The sequence below is a fragment of the Lepisosteus oculatus genome, chromosome 1 (genome assembly GCF_040954835.1).
Source record: "Lepisosteus oculatus isolate fLepOcu1 chromosome 1, fLepOcu1.hap2, whole genome shotgun sequence".
NCBI classification, from domain to species: domain Eukaryota; kingdom Metazoa; phylum Chordata; class Actinopteri; order Semionotiformes; family Lepisosteidae; genus Lepisosteus; species Lepisosteus oculatus.
Window position 1 is genome coordinate 65,746,168 of NC_090696.1, and position 20,507 is coordinate 65,766,674.

The 20,507-nt window shown below is 35.6% G+C and overlaps 1 long non-coding RNA gene across 1 annotated transcript in view; it reads right to left on the reverse strand.

Annotated features, from left to right (window-relative positions):
- Positions 1 to 2,431: 2,431 nt before the first annotated feature.
- LOC107077143 (uncharacterized) overlaps positions 2,432 to 20,507 on the reverse strand; it is a 54,250-nt gene continuing 36,174 nt past the window's right edge. The window contains exon 3 of the long non-coding RNA XR_001478249.1: positions 2,432 to 2,496. This is a non-coding gene — a long non-coding RNA (uncharacterized lncRNA). The remainder of the gene's footprint in view (positions 2,497 to 20,507) is intronic.

Here is a 20,507-nt window from a genome sequence, read left to right on the forward strand (position 1 = left end):
CTAAGGTTTTGATTAAACAGACCTTGAGAACATGTTGGATCATGAACTCCAAGGATTAAAGTTACATTTGATCCTTTGCCTTTAATCCTGGATTTGCCAACTATACTAATCTACCTAAGAAGAGGAAATAACTTACAATCATCACAGAATCTCCCCAGTGCTCTTGACTCCTGACTCCTGTTCTGCTTTTCTGCCCAATTGCTGCACTTCTCCTTTACAGTAAATGCCTCTGGCTTGCCTTTGCATAGACCTGAATGTTGCCATCATCTTCAATTTATTTGCACGCAACACAATAGTACATCTTGGTATTGAAGTGAGATTACAGGGCCCAAATTGTATAATATTGTTTGTCCTTTATAATGACCTGTTGTTAAAGGCTAGAAATTTAAACATTGTAGAAAAACTTTATTTTACCACTTGACCACCATAAAAGGAAACATTCAGTGTCTTCACTGTTTATATTGTCTAATTTAGAAGTGATGTACACTGGCTAAAACTGTTATGTGTTTGCCTTTACAGTAGTATGATCGGTATAAATAAGCTTTGTGTCCTGTAAAATTCTATAATAAGCAAATTGTACCTTAATGGCTCCTTTTAAAACAAGTTCGATTGGTCCAGAAAAATTCAGAATTGTTCTTATATTGTCATGTGATGCAAATATGATACCAAAAATTACATATGAAAATGACTTCCTAGCAAAATAAAACAAGCTAAAGCTGCACATGTTCCTGTTATAAAAAGGTTTAAAAAACCTTCCCTAGTGCAAGTTAAGATTGATCCTATAGTATTGACATTGTATTGGGAGGGTAAGTGTAATCGATAAAGCTGTAAATTATGCTTTTACCATATAAAATAGCTCACATTTGTTGGCTTTGAAGATGTGTATGTATATGCACATGCTGATGCATTTTTTGTCTTTGAGAACAGCATTCTTTCTAGCAGCACTGTAAGTTGCTATGAAGGAACTGTTTTGTTTCCTCTCCAAAATGGTTTATGAATAATAACCATCAAGAACACATGGGGACTGCACTGAAACATCTAATATTCTACCTTGCTCTGTAGACTGTTTGTTCATTGTAAAAAAACTGTTTCAAAACACTTTTCTACAGGCACACTGCCAATGTGCCTAATAAACAACATTACAGCAATCTCCTCAGCTTTCCAGTGCCTCTTGGTATACCTCAAAATATGCTGACACAGACTGACTCTTTCCCAGTCGGGCGTTAGCACACTATAAAATCCCAGCTGAATTACTCTTTGAAATTATTATAAATCCCGAAAACCCTAAATAAAACTTAAGGAAATTTCATGCCAGTGCAAGAAGTTCAACGGGCGAGCAGTATTCTGGCTCCAGTTTTATAACACTAAGATTCAAGCAATGATTTCTCCCTGTTGGTCCTGAAACTTTTAGAAAAGCTAATACAATTAAGAGCAAATGTTAAACCCACATTACTGACAGGGATTGGAAACATTGAAGGGAATATGAACCTTTTTTTCCCCAATGAGGTGGATGTGGTACATAAGGCCTGGTTTGATGAGGATGTTCACAGACTTGAGCAGGTGCAACCCATACAACAAAGCAACAGTTTTTTTTTATCCTCAGACATGGTTGTATGAAACAAGACACCCAGCAGTGTATGGTGAGGAAGTCAATACCCTGATTTCTTTCAGGGTAAATGAGATCCTTAAATCAATTCATTACCTTCTCTTCTACTTAACCAGTCTGTCTTTCTTATGTCTACCTGAAAATTCTTCCTGCCTTCCTGCGTGTGCTTCACTGCTCCGCTGGTACACCACTTTTACTAAAAAGTAAAATATGAAAAATAGAAATCTATCATAAAGACATCAGGTCTCACTTGAGTAATGAAGGCGGCCTTAATGCCATCAGTATGATTGAAAGGTGGTCTGGCTGTGAAAGGAGGAGTTCTGTTTCAACAATCAGAAACTGGAGAGCCCCTAGCACATTTCTGGCAGTATCTAGCACATTTTTTTGGGTACCACAAAAAAAAAAACTATGTTGTTATGTTGTCCGTAAGGACATAAGAACAGTTACAAAAAACAGTAGCCCCAAAACATGGCTGTTTCTTTACAAACGGAGATTGAGAATGAATGGATGAATGCCAATCATCCTTGAAAGGACCGGGGTCTCCATCACTAAATTAATTACTTGGTTAATTTATCTCTCAGAAATATCCACACAGTCACAGGAAGAACATACAGTACAAACTCTGCATGAAAGAAGCTTCTGCCTGGAATCCAACCCTGGACCCAGGAGTTTATTATCTGCCAGGCAACGTTCCTGCAGTCATCTAACCTCACACATAAAAACCTAATGAAGACGTGATTTGAAGAATGAAGCATTTCATTGACATTTTAATGAGAAAAGTTTAAAGTACTCTGACCTCACCTGTGGACTACATACTGTAGTGCTGTCAAACTGACATCTCCTCCAAGGAAACAGTCTTAGCCTCCATCACTTAATTGGACAGAACAGATCTGGACAAAAGACAGAAAGGGTTGTTTCCCAAACATGTAATAAGCATAAACAGTGCGTGACAAATACTGTACTGTACATTTACATTTACATGTAGCTCCCAAAATGGATGTTGTTCTGTCTGGCTAATCTTTGCCTGCTATCATGTGCATTTTTGTAGTTGTTTTGCTTGCAACAGTTAGATGGAACATTAATAATGGCAGTGCATAACATATACAAGTGAAGCAAGTTGATCAGGTTGTGCTCCTTGTTTGTGCATGAGCTTTTACTGTATGTGGATGAACACCAGCAGCCAGATTACCAAACACATATTAAACAGATTTCACCTCTGGTTTTTTGTTCTTTTTTTAAACTTGCTTTCTCATTGGCACTCATGGGTAACTAAAAGGCACTTTGTGTACAACTACAGCCATTTTAAGGTTTTCAAATTTTGCTCGCTGTAGGGTCTTTGCATATTCTGTGAAAAACACAGAACTGGAGAGATACTTTCTTGATACAAAGAGGATGATCAAGAAAGGAATGTACTAACAAAGCTTTACTTCCAATCACATTAATCTATTCCAGCATTAATATAGCTGAATACCTTTTGGTATTGACATTACTATGTTTATGAACCCTTTTCTGCTTTTTGGGGTATGACCACTAGGAAAGTTTTTCACTTTTGAAACATTTCTACTGTTCATGAAAGAAACTGTAGTGAATATGTACCCTAGCCAGGTCCCAGGGAGTACACGGTCCAAAATTACACAGCCTTTTGTGCTTCTTTGAGGAAATAAAGGCACTGTTTCTAGTGGTGGGAGTTCACAAAATTCATGCTGCAGATTTTATTTTGCCCGATTTATATAATTTATATACGACACAAGATTATTACTCTGTTTATGAGTGTATAATTTTAGAAAACGAAAGCATACAAAATTTAGATATTAATTGAATATTTTTGTCTTTCTTTAGATCAATTGATCAATCTTCATTGAAATATACAAAATGTGATTTTGAATATTGGATTAGCACTAAATTCCTGACTGGGCACAGGTGATGAGCTGATTTATCCTAATGACTGTCAAGGTTAGCATCTCATCCATATTTGAGAACCAGAAACAAATTAGATTTTTTTTCGTATAGTTAAATGCTATATTTAATTGTCCTCTATTCAGTTCTAAATTACTCAGATTCATATATGATGTGCATATTATTTTGTATTCGTTATTTCATGTCTGTTATTTATAAAAGATGGTCCTGGCATTCGAGAAAGTCTGTATTCCCACAAAATCCAAAAGTTATCTCTTTTCTGGGGTCATGGAATGGAGTTTTAAAATTGCATACTTGTATAATATTTGTAGGAATATAACTGTATGAAATTACAGGCCACCAGCCACTAATTATTGTAAATAGCCACAGTGAGTGTCAGTCATTTAATTACTGGATTATTTGTGATGGGTATAGAAATGCACACAAGGTTTATTATTACACATTATTTATTTTTGTGGTTTTTGAAGACTGTCATTTTGATCTTTCACAAGTAATGAATGTCTCCGGGAATGTGTAGTTTAAAAGGGGCTTAATCTTTGAGCAAGTGCTGTAAGCCTGATAATATACTGATATATGGCATGTGTGTATGAATATTTAAAATGTGGCTTTCACCTACAGTACATTGTGGTATGCGCGCAATTTTTCATTATCCCTTTTCCATCTGCATCCCTACATTTAGACATAATAAATGCTTCTTTCATTATGATATACTGTAATGATAGGGCAAGTGTTACTGTATTTATTTCCCCATATGGCAAAAAGTAACAAACATACTTTGCCTGAGAAAATCAAATCCAGGTCTGCCCTTCTGTAAGATGTGAACAAACACCATTACACTAAGGAAGGGCTTGTTGTACTTGCAGTTAATGATGTATTATTTTTCTTACATGTTAAGGACAGTGTCCATGCTCATTTGATAACATTATTTGACCCCTCCAAAGTAAAGCCTTCTTGAAAAAAAGATATTGTATAAAAACCCTGATTTTGGTATAGTACACAGAAAATGATAACCTACTGTAGCAATATTTTCTAGCAGTGTTTATCACAATCACCTAAAAAAGAGCTGTTCTGATTCTTCCAGCTGACCCCTTAATATCTTGGTATTGCTCCTTATTCATTTCATTGCTTAAGCTGAAATAGCCCATCACAGCTCATTTTAAAATACCAACCTACAGTAATTACTTTTCATTTTCTCAAACAAGTTGGATCTTCTTTTGTGTCTGTATATTGTAATGCAAGAAAGCAACACTCAAGTCTAACGGACTACTCAAAGATTTTAAACATACATAGCAGAGAAATCAGGGAAATCAACACAAATTCAGGTCATAGAATATTTTCAGAATGTAACATGATGCACATATAATACAAACATTAAAAGGTTAATCTCTTGTCTCCTGAAGATGATGCTTTTGTCTAAATCATCTATCAGTCTTTAACTGCGGAATAGCACAGGGATTATTTACATGCAGATAAACTAATGTATATTATAGTCATTAGGTTGAAAAATCTCATACTGTAGCCACTCCTGCCTACAAGCAATTATACATTTGGAGGGATGTGACTTTCCTGGGTTGATTCTTAAAACAATACTCAACAATATTTGGAGCTCTAAATTAATAAACAAATTAACAAATTTAGATGTGTGTGGAACGTATTTAGTATTATACTCTTTATTTGTGTTTTCAACTCCAAAGAAGCTGTTTGGGGTTTTTAGTTTCACTTTCCTGAGATGGAACACAGACCTTAGACCCTACCTTATGGTAGAATACTGTAAATCCTGTGTTATGGCATTTTTAGAATAGGGAGATAGCTTTCATTTTGTAGCATCTGGGATTATATATAGAGAGCCAGGTGGCACAATTTGCATTTGTTTTCTTTTGTGCAAACGTGACCAGGTTCTTTCAAGTTGATAATTAATGGACAACAATTTTTAATCAATCAGACTTAAGTCAGGATTTCGACCAGGCCATTCAAAGACCTTAATTTTCCTATTCTTATTTAAGACACTCCAGTGTTGTGCTTTGGGTCATTATACTGCTTAAAGGTTTCATCCAAAGTTTAGGCCTTTGGCAGATTGAAACAGGTTTTCCTCGAATATTGGCCTGCACTCTATTTTCCCCTCAGTCTTGACACTCTTATCAATCTCTGCTGATGAGACGCATTCTCATAACATACAATAATACTGCCACCACTGTGCCTGGCAGTAGGAATGGTGTAGACTGGATGATGCACTGTGCAGGGTTTGTGCCATCCTCAGGGCTTTGCATTTGACCAAGAAGCTCCAATTTGTCTTGCCTGACCACAAAACCTTTTGCCACATGATTTAATACTTGGTTGCAAACTCCTTGTGGACATGAGTCAGTTGTGCCATTCTTCATTACAGCCAGCTTTGTGGAATGACCACAATGTTGTTGATTCATGGACATTTTCTTCCTTCTCAGTCATTGAACGCTGCAGCGATTTTGAAGTTGCTTCTGGCCTCATGATGGCATCCCTCTCCAGTTTTCTCATTTCAATTATAGTAATTTTGGAGAGAGAGTCTGATCTAGGCAGTGCTTGAGTGACATGACACCTTCTTCTTCTTAATGATAGACTTCACCATGCTCAAAGGAATACCTGACTGAGGTATCTAACAGACAGGTATTTGTATTCTGAAGTCCTGTAGACAACATTTATTGTACAGTTCCAGAGGTTGTGACTAATCAACTTGATTTGACACAGTAGTTTTGTTCACCTGAACTAATTTAGGACTCCCACAGCAAACGGGGGGTGAATAAAAGTATTCACTTCATGAAAACATGTATACTGTACATCATATTAATTCAACAAAATATAATATAATTAAACGGGGTAATGCTTACATAAAGCATTGCATTGTATGTACTGTATATATGACTGTATAGATATATATAGTAAAGATGACTGTGGCAATGATTTATGGCAAACTTATTAAAAGAAGAATGTGCATAATGGTAAAAAAAAGTGAGCAAGAAGTTGGGAAATGTGTTTGAGTTTTTGTGGTTGAGCAGTAAAATGTGAAATCTGAGTACTAAGGAAAAAACCTTTGCTGCTTATTTTGGACCCTGAGCTTTTATTTTATTTACAGTATTTTTTCACCTTATATACTGTACGTTATGTGTTTTTGCTGATAGTTATAAACGTGAGGCAGAGTCAGTATTTCTGCTAATTTTACCCTGTGTCCTATTCATTTGTTGCTATTTGAACATTTTTAAAGTTTTGTGTAGAAAATGAATCTTAACATAACATTTAGGAATGGCATTCCCTTTTGTTTCAGTGAAAATAATTGATTTACTGTACAGGTAGGATCTTGATGATTTTACAACCTTTACAACCATACTGTGTACAGTTTCCATGCTGTGTAATGTGCTTATATAATTCCATACTGTAAACCAACTGGAAAACAAAATCTGCAGAATTCTCATATATTTTAATGGCAGGATATATTTCCTGGGAGATCAGTAAATATATCTGAATAATAAAATAAAATTTATATCTGAAAAATAAAAATAAGAAGAAAAAGGAAAAGAAAGTTAGTATTGTATATGTAAATCTCTTAGTAAAGGGTCTCATTCACCCACTCAGTTATATACCGCCTGCAGTATACAGTATATTGTAGTGATCTCACTCTGCCTAATTGTAATTTAAAGTGCAGCTTGCAAATTGCTTTTGTGAACTCTCTCCTGTTCTATGTGATTTTCAGGTCGAAGTAAATCATTCAACTATCCAATGTTAAGGGCAGTTGTCCCCTTCTTGTCTTCACTGCAAGGATCTTCTGAAAACTGTGTTAGATTTGGAGAGCAGAATGTGTTTTCCAGGAATAAAGGACAAACGCACACATACAGCAACAAAAAAAGGAGGCCGAACAGCAGAGACCGAGTTGTTAACTCTGGCCTGTTATATTAATATCCGAGTACCCCTCATCAAAGACTGGCTGCTTTGTGTTGTTGCTGCATAAAAACACAGTTGAACACAAAGTCAACTTTTACAAGGCTATAAACACTTTCAAAGAAAGGGCCCAAACCAAATAAGACCAGAACAAAGCCCATCGCTCAGGCCTTCCCTTAAATATAACCATGTTTTATCTTGTGCTTTTGCATTAATGTTCCCACAGAGAACCTCTTCATGTCAGTAAAAACAACAGAGTACTTACTGTAGGTTGTTTATGCTCTGTATGAAGGCAGGGGGGCAGGTCTTTTAATTCTGCTTTTAGTCAGCGCTGTGTCTCTTGTCCAAAAGCTTTGAATGTCATTATGAGGTCTCTCACTACTGACATGTGGTGGATTTTTGTGAATGCATGAGGTAAAGAAAACAGAGCATTTGTTTCTTCAAAATCATTTTTTCAAAGGGTTTACAGGGCCTCGCAAAAGTATTGCAGAGTTTTCACATTTTGGTGCTCTAAAGCTTTCAGTCATGACACTTTGCCACTTAGCATTTCACATTTGGTATATACTGTACCTTGTCCACACATTCTAAGCAAAAACCAAAAAGACAGAAGTAAATAATTCAATTATTGAAATGAAACAAATGGAAAATTTATGAATGCATGACTATTCAAAGTCATTGCTATGGCAATCATAAATTGACTTACAGTAGGTTCACAAAATTAGCTCAATGTGCCACACAATTCATTGAATGGCTTCTGTCTGTGCGCAGTGAAAATGTTTCAGTTTTTTCATCATAAAAACCTGTCTCTGTGATTTTCCTTTTTCAGATAGTGATTTTCAAGCAGAAATGCAAACGTGAAGACAAAGCACGTCAAAGAGAAAGTCATCAAAAAGCACAGATGGGGAAAATGGTAAATGAATCTATGAAATATCCCTTTGAGCACAGTATACTCAACCATCAAGAAATGGAAGGGGGATTGTACCATCGAGACACTGCCTAGAGGGACACCCCTCTAAACTGCGCAGCCAGACAAAAAGAGAGCTGCGTAGCGATAACACTATGCCACCAATGACAACTTAAAAAAATGTACGGAGTTCAGTGACTGAATTGGAAAAAAATGTACATTCATCTGTAATATCTCGGTCATTCCACAAAGCAACTGACGTTGTGCCCAGATGAGACTAAAATTGAATTTTTTTGGTCTAAATGTCAAGTGATACATTTGGTGTAGACCCAACACAGCACAGTTCCCAGTCATCACCAGCCTACCTTAAAGCATGGCGTTGACAGCATCATTCAATGGAGATTATTCTCCTCAACGGAGACTTGAAAGCTTTTAAGGACTGAAGGAAAAGGGTGAAGGAAAAGAAGGAAAAATACAAGCAAATGCTAGAATACTGTGCTTCGATCTGCTAAAATCTTAAAACTTGGTCAAAAATTCAATTTCAGCAGGACAAAGCAAAGCCAAAGCTACACTGGAATGGCATAAGAATAAGAAAGCAAATGTCCTTTAGTGTGTCAAAATCGTTACGTGATCCATACTGAGAGGATTTGAAAACTGCTGTCCACCAGTTGACCATTCCTAACCAATTTTAGGGAGCTTACGTCTTCAGTTTGAACATTCAGGATTTAAAAAAAAAATAGGTATAAAAATGTGTGCACATCTTTCACAAAATGGGACACCATAGGAAGGGCATGATTACTTTTGCAAGGGACTGTGACTTTTCAATTTGTATGCTAAATGTTATGTGCATACAAGGTTTTCTTTCTGCAAATATAGGGTATAAACTTATAGTTTGCACCTTTTCTTGTTCTTTTCAGCATTTATTTTCCTTAACATGACTTCCTGGCCTGTTCTCAAGGCATTGTAGTTCAGCTCTTAAATTACTCGTACTGTACCTTTGAAGGAACCTTTTTCTTTTTTCAAAGTTCTGTGAACAGATTGCTGGAACAAAATTCTGCCAACTCCCACAATTCCTAACTCCTGGCATACCGATTAACTAAGAACATATGGTTTTTTGACTGTCTATGGTCACTGTTTGTTATATGAAAATACAACAAGTGTGTTAACGTTTGTATTTAGCTTCTAAAGAAATGACTTGAAAGAATGTCACAAATTCTTTTTATGTTTTTATGGGGGAAAATGCATAAATCTCTAGTACCATTGCTTTCTGAAAAAGTAAAATTTACATCGTAACTCATATGGATTGCTGTATACAATGTTGTTAAATTATAACACAAGGATATGAGAGGATTTTATAGTAGAAAGTTGAACATAAGATCAGCTTTATCTTGTTTATATTAATATTATCCTGAATACAGATTTAAAAAAAATAGTTGAATGTTTGTTACATACCAAAGAAACATTAAACTATGCATGCTACTTTTATTGGAAAAAAAAAAAATTTAAAGGAAACTGTATTTATAGTTGAGCCACATACAATTCTCTCCTTTTGTTTCTCTTACCCATAAATACCTTCATGAATATGGAAAAAAAGCTCTTAGAATTCTGCCCATTGCCTCAGGTGGATGTTAAACTGTTAGATGAGGTGAGATATTTTTAAATGTTTAGATCCTGTGCCAAATGGAGAGATAATTTCATAACTTGTTATTGGTAGTGCTCCATTTCCATCTCATTTGTGTTTCCTGCATCTTCCATGTCTTCCAATATGTAAATCATAAAACTAGCTTTGAACCTGCACAAAGCAACATGACTCATTAAAACTGCTGTGCTGAACATGAATAAGACAATATTTTACATTGTCCAACATTGATATAACATTAATCATTACATCAGTCTAACACCAGATTTGGTTCAGCTACAGTCACAGTGCTCTCTTTGTTTTGGAACTGTGAATCAGGTCACAGCTTCCAGTGTTTGGCTTCAACTTGTTACTAAATCTCGTTGAGGAGAAAAGGCTCATCCGTGTCTTTATCACTATTGCTTTTTCTCTGCAATAAACTTTTTAAACACTACAACCCAAAGAGTTTCTGTTTTAACTTTGTCAGTCAAAAGTCAAAAGAAAAGCGTGCCTTTGTCTTTTTTGGAATTGATATACTGTGTTGTGTTCTGATGTATCAAACCTGTTCTTAAGTTGGAATGTGCTTATAACTCAAATAGTTGCTCAGTTTTTAACTAACATTAAAATGCATGAGCATATGTCACCTGTCTTAGCTACCTTGCACTGGTTCCCTGTAAATTTGAGAAAAATACTTAAAATACTGCTGCTTACCTTTAGGGGCTAAAAGGTTTGACTTTTGACTACATTTGTGAAATGTTACTTCCCTTATCCCTACATGCTACTTGTGCTCTAAAGTCTTGTAACTCCAAGAATACTAACCCCGCCAATATCAGATCTTGTAAGTCAGCTAGCAATTTCAAATACTGTCTTAAGCTGTGTGTACAAATCAAACATAATAAATAAAAATGTACTGTATTCTTTTAGTTCTGTTTAATTTACTGGATTCATTTGTGTATTCCTGCCAAATTTGTTTGATACCTTTATTAACTGCAGTTTAATGTCCAATTTATATCTTTAAAAGACTTCTGCCAACGAAAGACATTTTTCCATTTTAAAATGCACAGTGATAGGCATGCTATAAAATACAGATTGCTTTATAAAAGAATCAAAATTTGATATGTATATACTGTAATAATGATTTATATGTATACAAAATGATTTTTATATATAAATGAGCGTAGTAACACTTCTTTGCAAACCGTAATTACAAGCCTATTTCATTATGTTGCCCGAGATCATCATACAAAGATATGACTCATGATTAAATACCTTCCAACTATAGTGACAGGTGCAGTGTCCTCCAAAAGTACCGGTACAGCAAAGTCAATTTAAATCTTACTTGAAAGTCTATTGTATTTGTGAGATGAACCTTGCAACCCACTGAGCTCACCATACTCTTTGTGTAATTGATTGAGATGCTTCCTTCTCCTGATGAACTCCTTGCTTGCATGGCAATATGTCTTACTCATTGTCATACTGCATGGTAAAGCAACAATCAGTGAGTATGGAAGCATTTTCTCCTAAGAAAGAAGACTGATAGACAACTTCTAAAATGAGTTTGCTGCTGCTGTCATAACTATAAAAATGATGTTGAGAACCAGTTCAAGAAGCAGTTATGCGTGAACAGGCCATGACATTACGTCTGGAATGCTTCACAGATATGGTGGCGTACTTTGAATCACCTGAAGGTCCTTTCGTTGTCCACACATTTCTGATCTGTCAAAATTCTAATCTAGTTTATTTGTTTCTTGGTGCTGGTGAGAGGCTTAGATCTTGCACCATAACCTTTTTAATTCTGTTTTGTCAGTCTCCTACAAACTGTGGATTTTGATTCACTCGCTCCTGAACTCTGGAGGGTTATGATGATTATAAGGACAGTTGTTGTTGATAAGGTTTTTTGTTATCGACTGTGGATGTTTTAGTTGCTTGATCCTGTCTTTTCAGATTGGTAGTTATATCTGTCTTGTTTTTCTTCTTCATAATATTCCAAACTTTTATTTTGACATGCCCAGATTCTGAGTTCTGATTTTTTCTTTAGTTCCACCTTCTGAATTCTTTTTTTAATTAACAGAGTGATCTTTCATTTTCATTTTGACCTTCATTTTTGTCTACAGACTCCAAAAACTAAAGTCAAAGTGAAACAGGTTGATAGGATTTTCACAGCTCTTTTATGAGACTGATCCAACAGCAAACACCTGACCTACAAGAAACAAAAGTCAGCTAAATGTCCCAAAATGTCTGCTCCTTAAAAAAGAGGGTCAACACCATCAATTTATTTCTTTGAAAGTGGGTAGATTTGAACTGACTCTACCCTTTACCGTCACAGACCCCTACAGACAATTTCCACCTGGAAAATGTCAGCCCTTAAATATTTTGTTAAATCTCTGCAGCAGGTAAGAATATAGCAGAAGCCTGGTTTGGGTCTTAAATTGAAGCTTACTCAATTGGCTTTGAGTTTGAACATTCAAATTTATTTTATCTCTTAAAATAAAATGTTCAGTGTTTTCTCAGACTTACTGTCTCAATACCTTTGGAAGGCAGTGTATGAGACCAAACCGAAATTTTGAAACTGAAAAGTTCCCTCGATACTGATGAAAAAGAAGTACATACATAGTAAAACTATACATGACTCATCAAGTAATTGGCTATTGTTTTTTCACATCGATGGAATAAGAAAACAAAATAATTACTTGCAGATGACACAAGGGGGGCATTAAGACAATGTGCTTTCATCAAATAGAATCTATTAAACGATTCAGACTGTACACAAATAATAACAAGCACAAATTCTTCACACATAAACACTTGGATGCTGTGTCTTCAAATTTTCAAATCCTTTGAGCCCTTTTCATAAAACCCAGGGACTTGAAAAACAAATTACGTATTTTAAATTATATGTTTTTTTACGAATATGAGACTTTGGGACAGGTAGCAGAGGACAATGAATTCCCATAACTGGGAAGTGGAATTCAGAGAAGCTTTTTGTTACCACTAATGAGTAGTATTCTTAGTCAATATCCCAATAGGCTTTTATTCTTGTTTTTCAAACATGGTTGCAAATTTATCATTGAGGCTGTATGTATGTAACGGTTTGTACTATAAATCATTGTGCTCTCCGGCTTCCTATGTTCAACACTTCTTTTTTATCTGCCTCCCTTTCTGTCATTCTGTTTGTGTTTCTCTCAAAATAAATTGAACCATCATAAACTTTCTATTCAGGAACATTAGTCCTTGTTTTTTTTATTTGATCTTTAAGTTTAATCTTCCAAAGAAGAATAGTTCTTAAAGGGTAGCAGTTTCATTTACTGTACAAGGCACTGAAAAATTAAGACAGAAGAATTGCCTTTTAATAAATGGCTGACACAACTCACCCATCTACTATATACTGTAGATTGCATTCTTTTTCTCATAGAATAGGACAGTTTTTCTGTTGATGCTGTAGTGTTGCAAGGCATACTTCTTGTATTTTTGTTGAAGGCGAAGTGGGAGGAGTGAATCTGTTGACAAGAAAGATTTCCTGGGAGGTGGAAAAAGAATGGAAACAAAACCACCTTAGGAACGTGACTGGCCTATGAAATGGCTTATTATGGCTTGTTTTGGTTTCACCCTTTAGTATCCCTGTCTGTCATAGACCTCCAGAGGCAATTTCCACTTGGAATGATGTCCCTCTAAACATTTTATAATAACTTTTGCAAGTATAAACAGGAGAGGCCTGGTTCAGGGCTTAAATTGAAACCAAGGTTTGTTTGTTTTTTCATTGAGACTCAAACCTTTATCCATTGAAGGTTTGATTGTTTTTATTACTTTTATTGTGTGGGTAAAATTGTTAAAGCACAAAGTGAATCTGAATCCCCATTTTAAGTCCTTTCCGAACCTTCCTCCATTTTAAATTGTTGTTCTTCGGCTTGTAAGGTACTTGTTGTCTCATTACAAGGCATTCATAGCTAGATTTCATTGTGGAGATACCATGTGGTCTTGTGTTTTCATTGACCCCAGATACACCTGATATTCTACTGGTTTGGGACAGGTGGTTGTAGTAGTTTAAACTGTTACAGCTTCTTTATTCAGAAACTCCCTTTGATGCTATAAAAGTGTGCTTAGGGTCAAGATTAAAGGGTGCTTTAATCCTTCTACTAACATATATCTTCTTGATGAATTTATTTATTTTCAATATGAATATTACTCTGTAGTGACACTGATGGAAAATGTAGCCAACATATCGACCAAGCAACAACATGTTAGCACTCAAAATGTGGATGGGATCTGGATACAGCATGTTGGGAAAACTTAAACAGTAAAGTTTTATTCCATTCCCTATAACAATAGCAATCTTGCATACATTTGTTTAGAGTAATAAAGCCATGAAAATAGCTTTTATCTCATTTATCTAGATGCAAAGTTACAGAAAGAAAAGTGTAAGATTACATGTAAAATTATGTGTGAGTTCACAAAATACAGTGTTCCGTTTCCTGTGGAAAAACCCAAAATTGATCAAACTTCGACAGGTTTGCCTGTTTTACAGCTGTCTTGCAGTTACTTGTTTCATACTTTTGCTTCACTTTATTTCAGTTAATACTTCTCAAACATGAAGTGTCCACCTTAAATAAAAGGATTTTTAGTCAATATCAAAAAGGTAAAACTGTGTTTTATAATAAAGCTTCTTGGTAGCTTCACAGACTAGATACAGATGCTGTGCAGTAGACTTTGCCACCAAAGATTTCTTGAAATGAACCAAAATAAAAAATATATAATTTAACTTGCTACATTTTTTCTATAGGTGCCTACATCTAGGTTGATGAGGTTTTCTTTCTTTAAAAAAACAGTACTTGCTTTCTACAATACTAGCTGACAATGTGAGTGTGAGGCGAATCACTATATTTTTTGGTATGAATCCACAGATTTTAAAGCCAGTGAATTATTTTGTTACCAAGGAGCATAAATCACAAGGAAAAAAAACAACAAAAAGAAACCCATGATTTGATTTACAGCCATAAGTGTCAATAGCCATGTGGATTTTCCACATCTTCTACCTTTATAAAAGGATTACATAAATAATAATGGGGATTTTATGGATATTTCTATTCTCAGCAGACCTGTAACTAAGCAAGAGTAAAATACTTGTGTCATACTTCATTGACATGGACATATATCGTGTCTAAACCACATTCTGCCACTTGGCATGCTTACCATTACCTGCTACACAGAGCATCTAAGAAGAACATGTGAATTGAGAGATTATAAAGTATTCTTTCTGTATTTTCAGCACTTAAAAATAATATAATGTGCTATTTCAATAATACTAGTTACTAGGGATTTTAATAGATTAATGGATTTCATTCATGTATTATGCAAAAATACTCTTTGCTTGGCTGGAATTAATAGGTGCAGTTACACGCTTTTAAAAAACATGTGGACTGTACTCAATGGCCAAAGGATAACAAATGCCTTCCACTTTTACAATTTGAATCAAGAGAATTTGTCACAATGAGCCACAGACAGGTTGCTTTGCTGTGTCTGGCTGGTGTCTCTGTAGTTTCCTTTGCTAATATCCTTGAGAACCCAAGACCATTATTATTAATGGTCTTCTCTGGTAGTATCTCTGATAATTCTACAATATCGAATTAAAATCCTAGCAGTTACAAAGCCTTTTTAATTATTTCATCATTTTAGACATTTGCTTTTGAAATGCTATCGAGAGGAAAAAAAAATGTTCAGACAATCTAAACGATTTTTTAAAATTTCTGGAACGGAAGCCATCTTACAGTTCCTTCATGTTTTTCTATGAGGAAGAAAAAGCAAGTAGATACTTCATTAGTGTATGAAAAATGGCTTTCTATATTGGCCTGTGCATTCAGATATTCACACACTGAAATACTCACATGGATGGGGCTCTGTAGTGACTTCACCAGTAAAGGCTCTTATATCAATGTAGGCTGGAACCCATATTTTGCTGTATGTTTTACTTCATGTAATTTACTCACTGTAGCAGCACAAAATTGATTGGGGACCTCCAAAGTAGGTTCACAGCAGGCGGGTGTGTCATCAGCTTGGGTGTTCTTGTCTTGCTTCAATGACTCAACAGCCTTGTTAGGCACCTTCAACCTTGCACGGTTCTACGTGTGCTGCATCAGACCTGCCATTGATGGTTAGATATTTTATAGAAGCTCCCCATTTAATATGCATCGTACTCCCACGATGCCTTTTTAAAAAATGTACCCCCCCCCTTTAATGCTCTTTCTCTGTAGTACAGTACATATTGCATGTACCTGTCAATCAAGTTTCCTAGAGCAGTGGAAGAAAGTCCCGAGATGTGACTTTTAATCAGTGAATCATTGCGAACAGAAAGGGGTGAATATGAGATGCATGTCATGCTCATTGGCAATCTAAAGAGCAGATTGAAAGGTTAATTGAGGCCACCTGTCAAGTTCTTTCAGTGATCAGTCCCAGAAATCCAAGAGATTTTGATTACAAGAGAATGTCTAGTACATAAAGTTGCAGGAATTAAGCTGTCTGAAGCACATTTCTTTAAATCTGTTGGAAAAATATCAAATGCATTTTTGTCCAAAATGACTGCATCACCAACAATTGATCAGCAGCTGTCAGTACTGTACTGTATGTTCAGATACCATACGTTTGACATTTACGTTACATCAGATTAAGAAATATGATCGGCTAGATCAAAGATCCACAGTACAAACACATTGATGCTCTGGACATTGGATGTCTGTAAAGTCCAGGACTGATTTTAAAATTTTTAAATTATTTCACTCCATCTCATCATCTTAATTCATGGCGTTTTAGTTCTTCCCACTGTGAAATGCGTCCCCATGACCCAAACCATAGCAAGGCCCCATACAACAGATGTCAAGTCTTTCTGCGCCTCACTGCAAAATGCCATATGAGACTGTACATACTGTAACTCACAAGCTGTGTTCTTATAGTAAAAGTCATTCTAAAACACATTTCATGAAACTCCTGTTTCCTGATAACGAATGCTGTAACTAAACAGTATAATACAGTGTACTCTACTGGTTTCCTTTTAATTATAAACTGCTTTGCAATATCTTGACCTAAAACCTGTCATATCAAATAAAATTACAATATTATTTGTACAAAATCAAGACAGCTGGGAAACTGAGGCTCAGTCCAGATTGTTTAGTTTTGACTGTTAATCAGAGCTTCTAAGAAGGACCAATCAGTACTCTCAAAATTGAGACAATTGTTTGTAACCTGTTGAATCTGGGTGTATTCATCATCGGGCATCAGGGAACAATTAGGCATTTCTTGTGCCTTAGGGACACTGTTTCTCAATCTGAATATTCACCCACACATTATCCTGATATGTATGAAATAATGATGGTAGTATGGACAGATTGGGAACCCTATATTTGTGGGTAAGTAGTACAGTAAGTTTGCAATCAACTAAGTATGCCTCAGATACAAAAGAATCGTGTTTGTGTGCCAAAAGTCTGATATATTGTAATCACATTTACACCTGTTAAAAATTGTGTTGGGGTGGCAGATAAGGTAACGCTCTTTTTAACAGAATTTTTCATGACCATCCCAGCAATTTCATTACTGACTATGCCTTCAGGAACTTGTGATGTTATCGTTTTAAAGTTCTTAGTTTTTGAAACTAGCTATTTATGAGCACATGGATTAAGAGAGATGTGCACAAACTTTTAAAGGCTTTTTTAATTTTTGGAATCATCTTTTGGCTTTTTATCTTCTTTTGAGATTGCTTCAAACTCAGGCCAGCATACGTTTTTAATCAGCCCATGTTGAACTGCTTTTATTATGCCATGTTAAGTCTGTCTTTAACAATTAAGTAATTGCACCCCTCGTCTTCACAATCAGTTCTCTTTTTGCTGGGGACTGGGGACAAAAAGCCAAGATGGATAGAGGGATTTCTTGTTTCTTTTTCTGCTTTATCATCTTGTGTAATTTTGCAACTGGCATTGAAAAAAACAGAAATGTTTTGGAATGCATTTATATGTAAAGTCATTAAAAATTGTCTTTTATTATTGGATCGTCGAAGGTCAGTTCTGCTTCTGATTTGATGATACAAAAAGTCTGATATTCCAAAACCACATTGGCTTGTTTCTTGATGGGGTATGCATGGATATTTTCTTTGTCAAAGACTTCAGGACCACCAGAATCCAGAAACCCACAAACATCTCGGACAGAGCCATGTCTTTATTTATGACATAACAGAGAGAAAAAGAGGATTAAATGTTTTTAAGATGGATGATTGGAAATGTTTAAATGTTTCCCATTAGGGTTACATGGTTTGCTTTAGGCGTCACTCTTATTGAGTACTGTATGTAAAAATCTGAAACCGTGCAATGTTTTTGCACAGTTCTGAGTTGTGGGACTCTCAAACGTCTTTCGTGATGTTTATGTCATCTTCCTGGTGGGATAGCATCCATCTTAATTACTCTGAAGGCCTTCATGGTGGGCACCATCGAAACTGGAGGGTCTTGTGAAGTTGGGGCAGAGATCATGGTCTTAATTTATGAAAGACCAGTGTATCTTATATTTTATTATGAGCAAACCTTCTTACTTCATATTTGTATAAATATATGGAATGACATATTTAACACTTCTTCTAGGTTTCAAAATGTTGAACATACTCTTTATCTTGAGTTATTTGAGTAGATGAATCTGATGGTATAAAATATGACAAAATATAAAACCACAAACTCTTTCACCCATTGACGAGTGAAATTCAACACCCTGCTCTAGAATCTGTCTTAAACTGCTTTTAAGAATGCTAAGACCAAGGTCATCGAGAACACGTACAAAATAAACAAAACTATACACTTCTTATTCACTCTCTTACAGCATCGTGTGCTCGTGTTTTTTTATTGAAAATGAATTATTTACAGTATCATTTTTAAAGGAAATTAAATTTAGGGAATCACTACAAAACCTTCATGTGAATTACGTATGGCATTGGTTACTGCAAAAGCAAATGCCAACTTATAAAAGCAGTGTACAGATAAATTAGTCAGAGTATCTCGTTTTCAGATTTCTGATTTAGTTCCAGGGTTTTGAAGAACCTGTGAAGCTGATATTAATTTTCACTGTTAATTCACTTAATAATGGTTTTTGCTGTTAAGTGTATTTTTTCTTTAACTTGTTGAGTTAACTTGACTTGCCTGAGAAAACCAGAAACATGCCTTTAATGGAGCAAGCTCTTTGAAAAGAGAGTGAGTCTCACAGGCTGGGACCTGGATAGTTTTGGATTGTAGGGCCTATAACTCGAGGCTCAGACGAGGAGCAGGTACTCCTGCTTAATGAACTAGACATTTTAATTCCTATTTTTTGTTCAAATTAAATTATTTCTTACTTCAGTTGAGTCTTCAGTCCTTGTGCCGAGTTAGCAAGAAGTGGCCCAGAGTGAACAGAGAGAGAAAAGGTGTTGAAAGAGAGATGCAGGAGTGAAAGAGAGAATATACTGTACAATAGGGAAATTTATTTTTAATTGTTGTTGGTGCTGTTGTCATTTTGTAAAGCGTTTGAGAAGCCACCTTTAAAGGCGCTATATAAAAATAAGTTTATTAGTATAATTGTTCGTGCTGCACTCACTTGTTGCAGGCTGTCTCCTCTTTAGCTTGGTCCAGCAACCAATCTGCACCCTTAAGCCTCTCCCACCAAGTACACATGAAGCCTTGTGAAAACACAGTTTCTGAAATAATGCTGTCAGTGTCATCACTGTGATCTGTGTCACTCAGCTAAGCTCTCACTGTCTTGGCTAGTTTGATGACTTCCAAGCTTGTCTTTTAGGTTGCAGTATTGTAATGTTAAAGACAGATTTTAGGTTTTATATTTTTAATTACATTCTCAAGGGGGGTTCCTGAAGTTTTGAGAACCCCTGATTCCTTCCCCTTGCCTGTAAAAGAGAAAGAAAGAGAAATAAAAGGCATTCTGCTACATGTACCTCTATGTCTGTGTGCTGGGGGAAAACTAGAAATTAAAACAAATAAATTATGGAAACTCTATATTCCATTCTATATATCTATGGAATGGAATATTAGAGCTATTTTCAAGAGGACCTTGCCCTCAAGCAAATAAACAAGGTAGCATATGTTGGCACAACATAACATTTTTTAACTGTTTAACTTGTCTCTTCGACTGTGATATCAGCATAATTGTGAACATGTGCGGTTGAAAAAGCCTGGAACATCATTCATATGAACCAATATCATCATTGTCAGTGATTACTTCTAAGGAATGGGGAGAAAAGCTTGAGAGGGATTAATGTAAATGTTCTATTCAGAAATGAATCAAATATGTAGGGGAGAAATTAGTTTTCCAGACTAACTGTGGGAGAATTGGCATTCATGTAAAGCTATAACTATGACTATTGTAATAGTATTTTTCACAGTAAACAAAGAAGATTAAAAGAAGCATATTCTGGTAAGACGAATTGAGCCTGATCCCAAAACTTATTTGCCTTTGTCTTCCGCTTTTCTGGCAACATTATCACTTCTTTATCATTCCTAGCTTTCCTTCCTTTAACTTAAGGGATAGCATGAGCAATCATTCTGAAG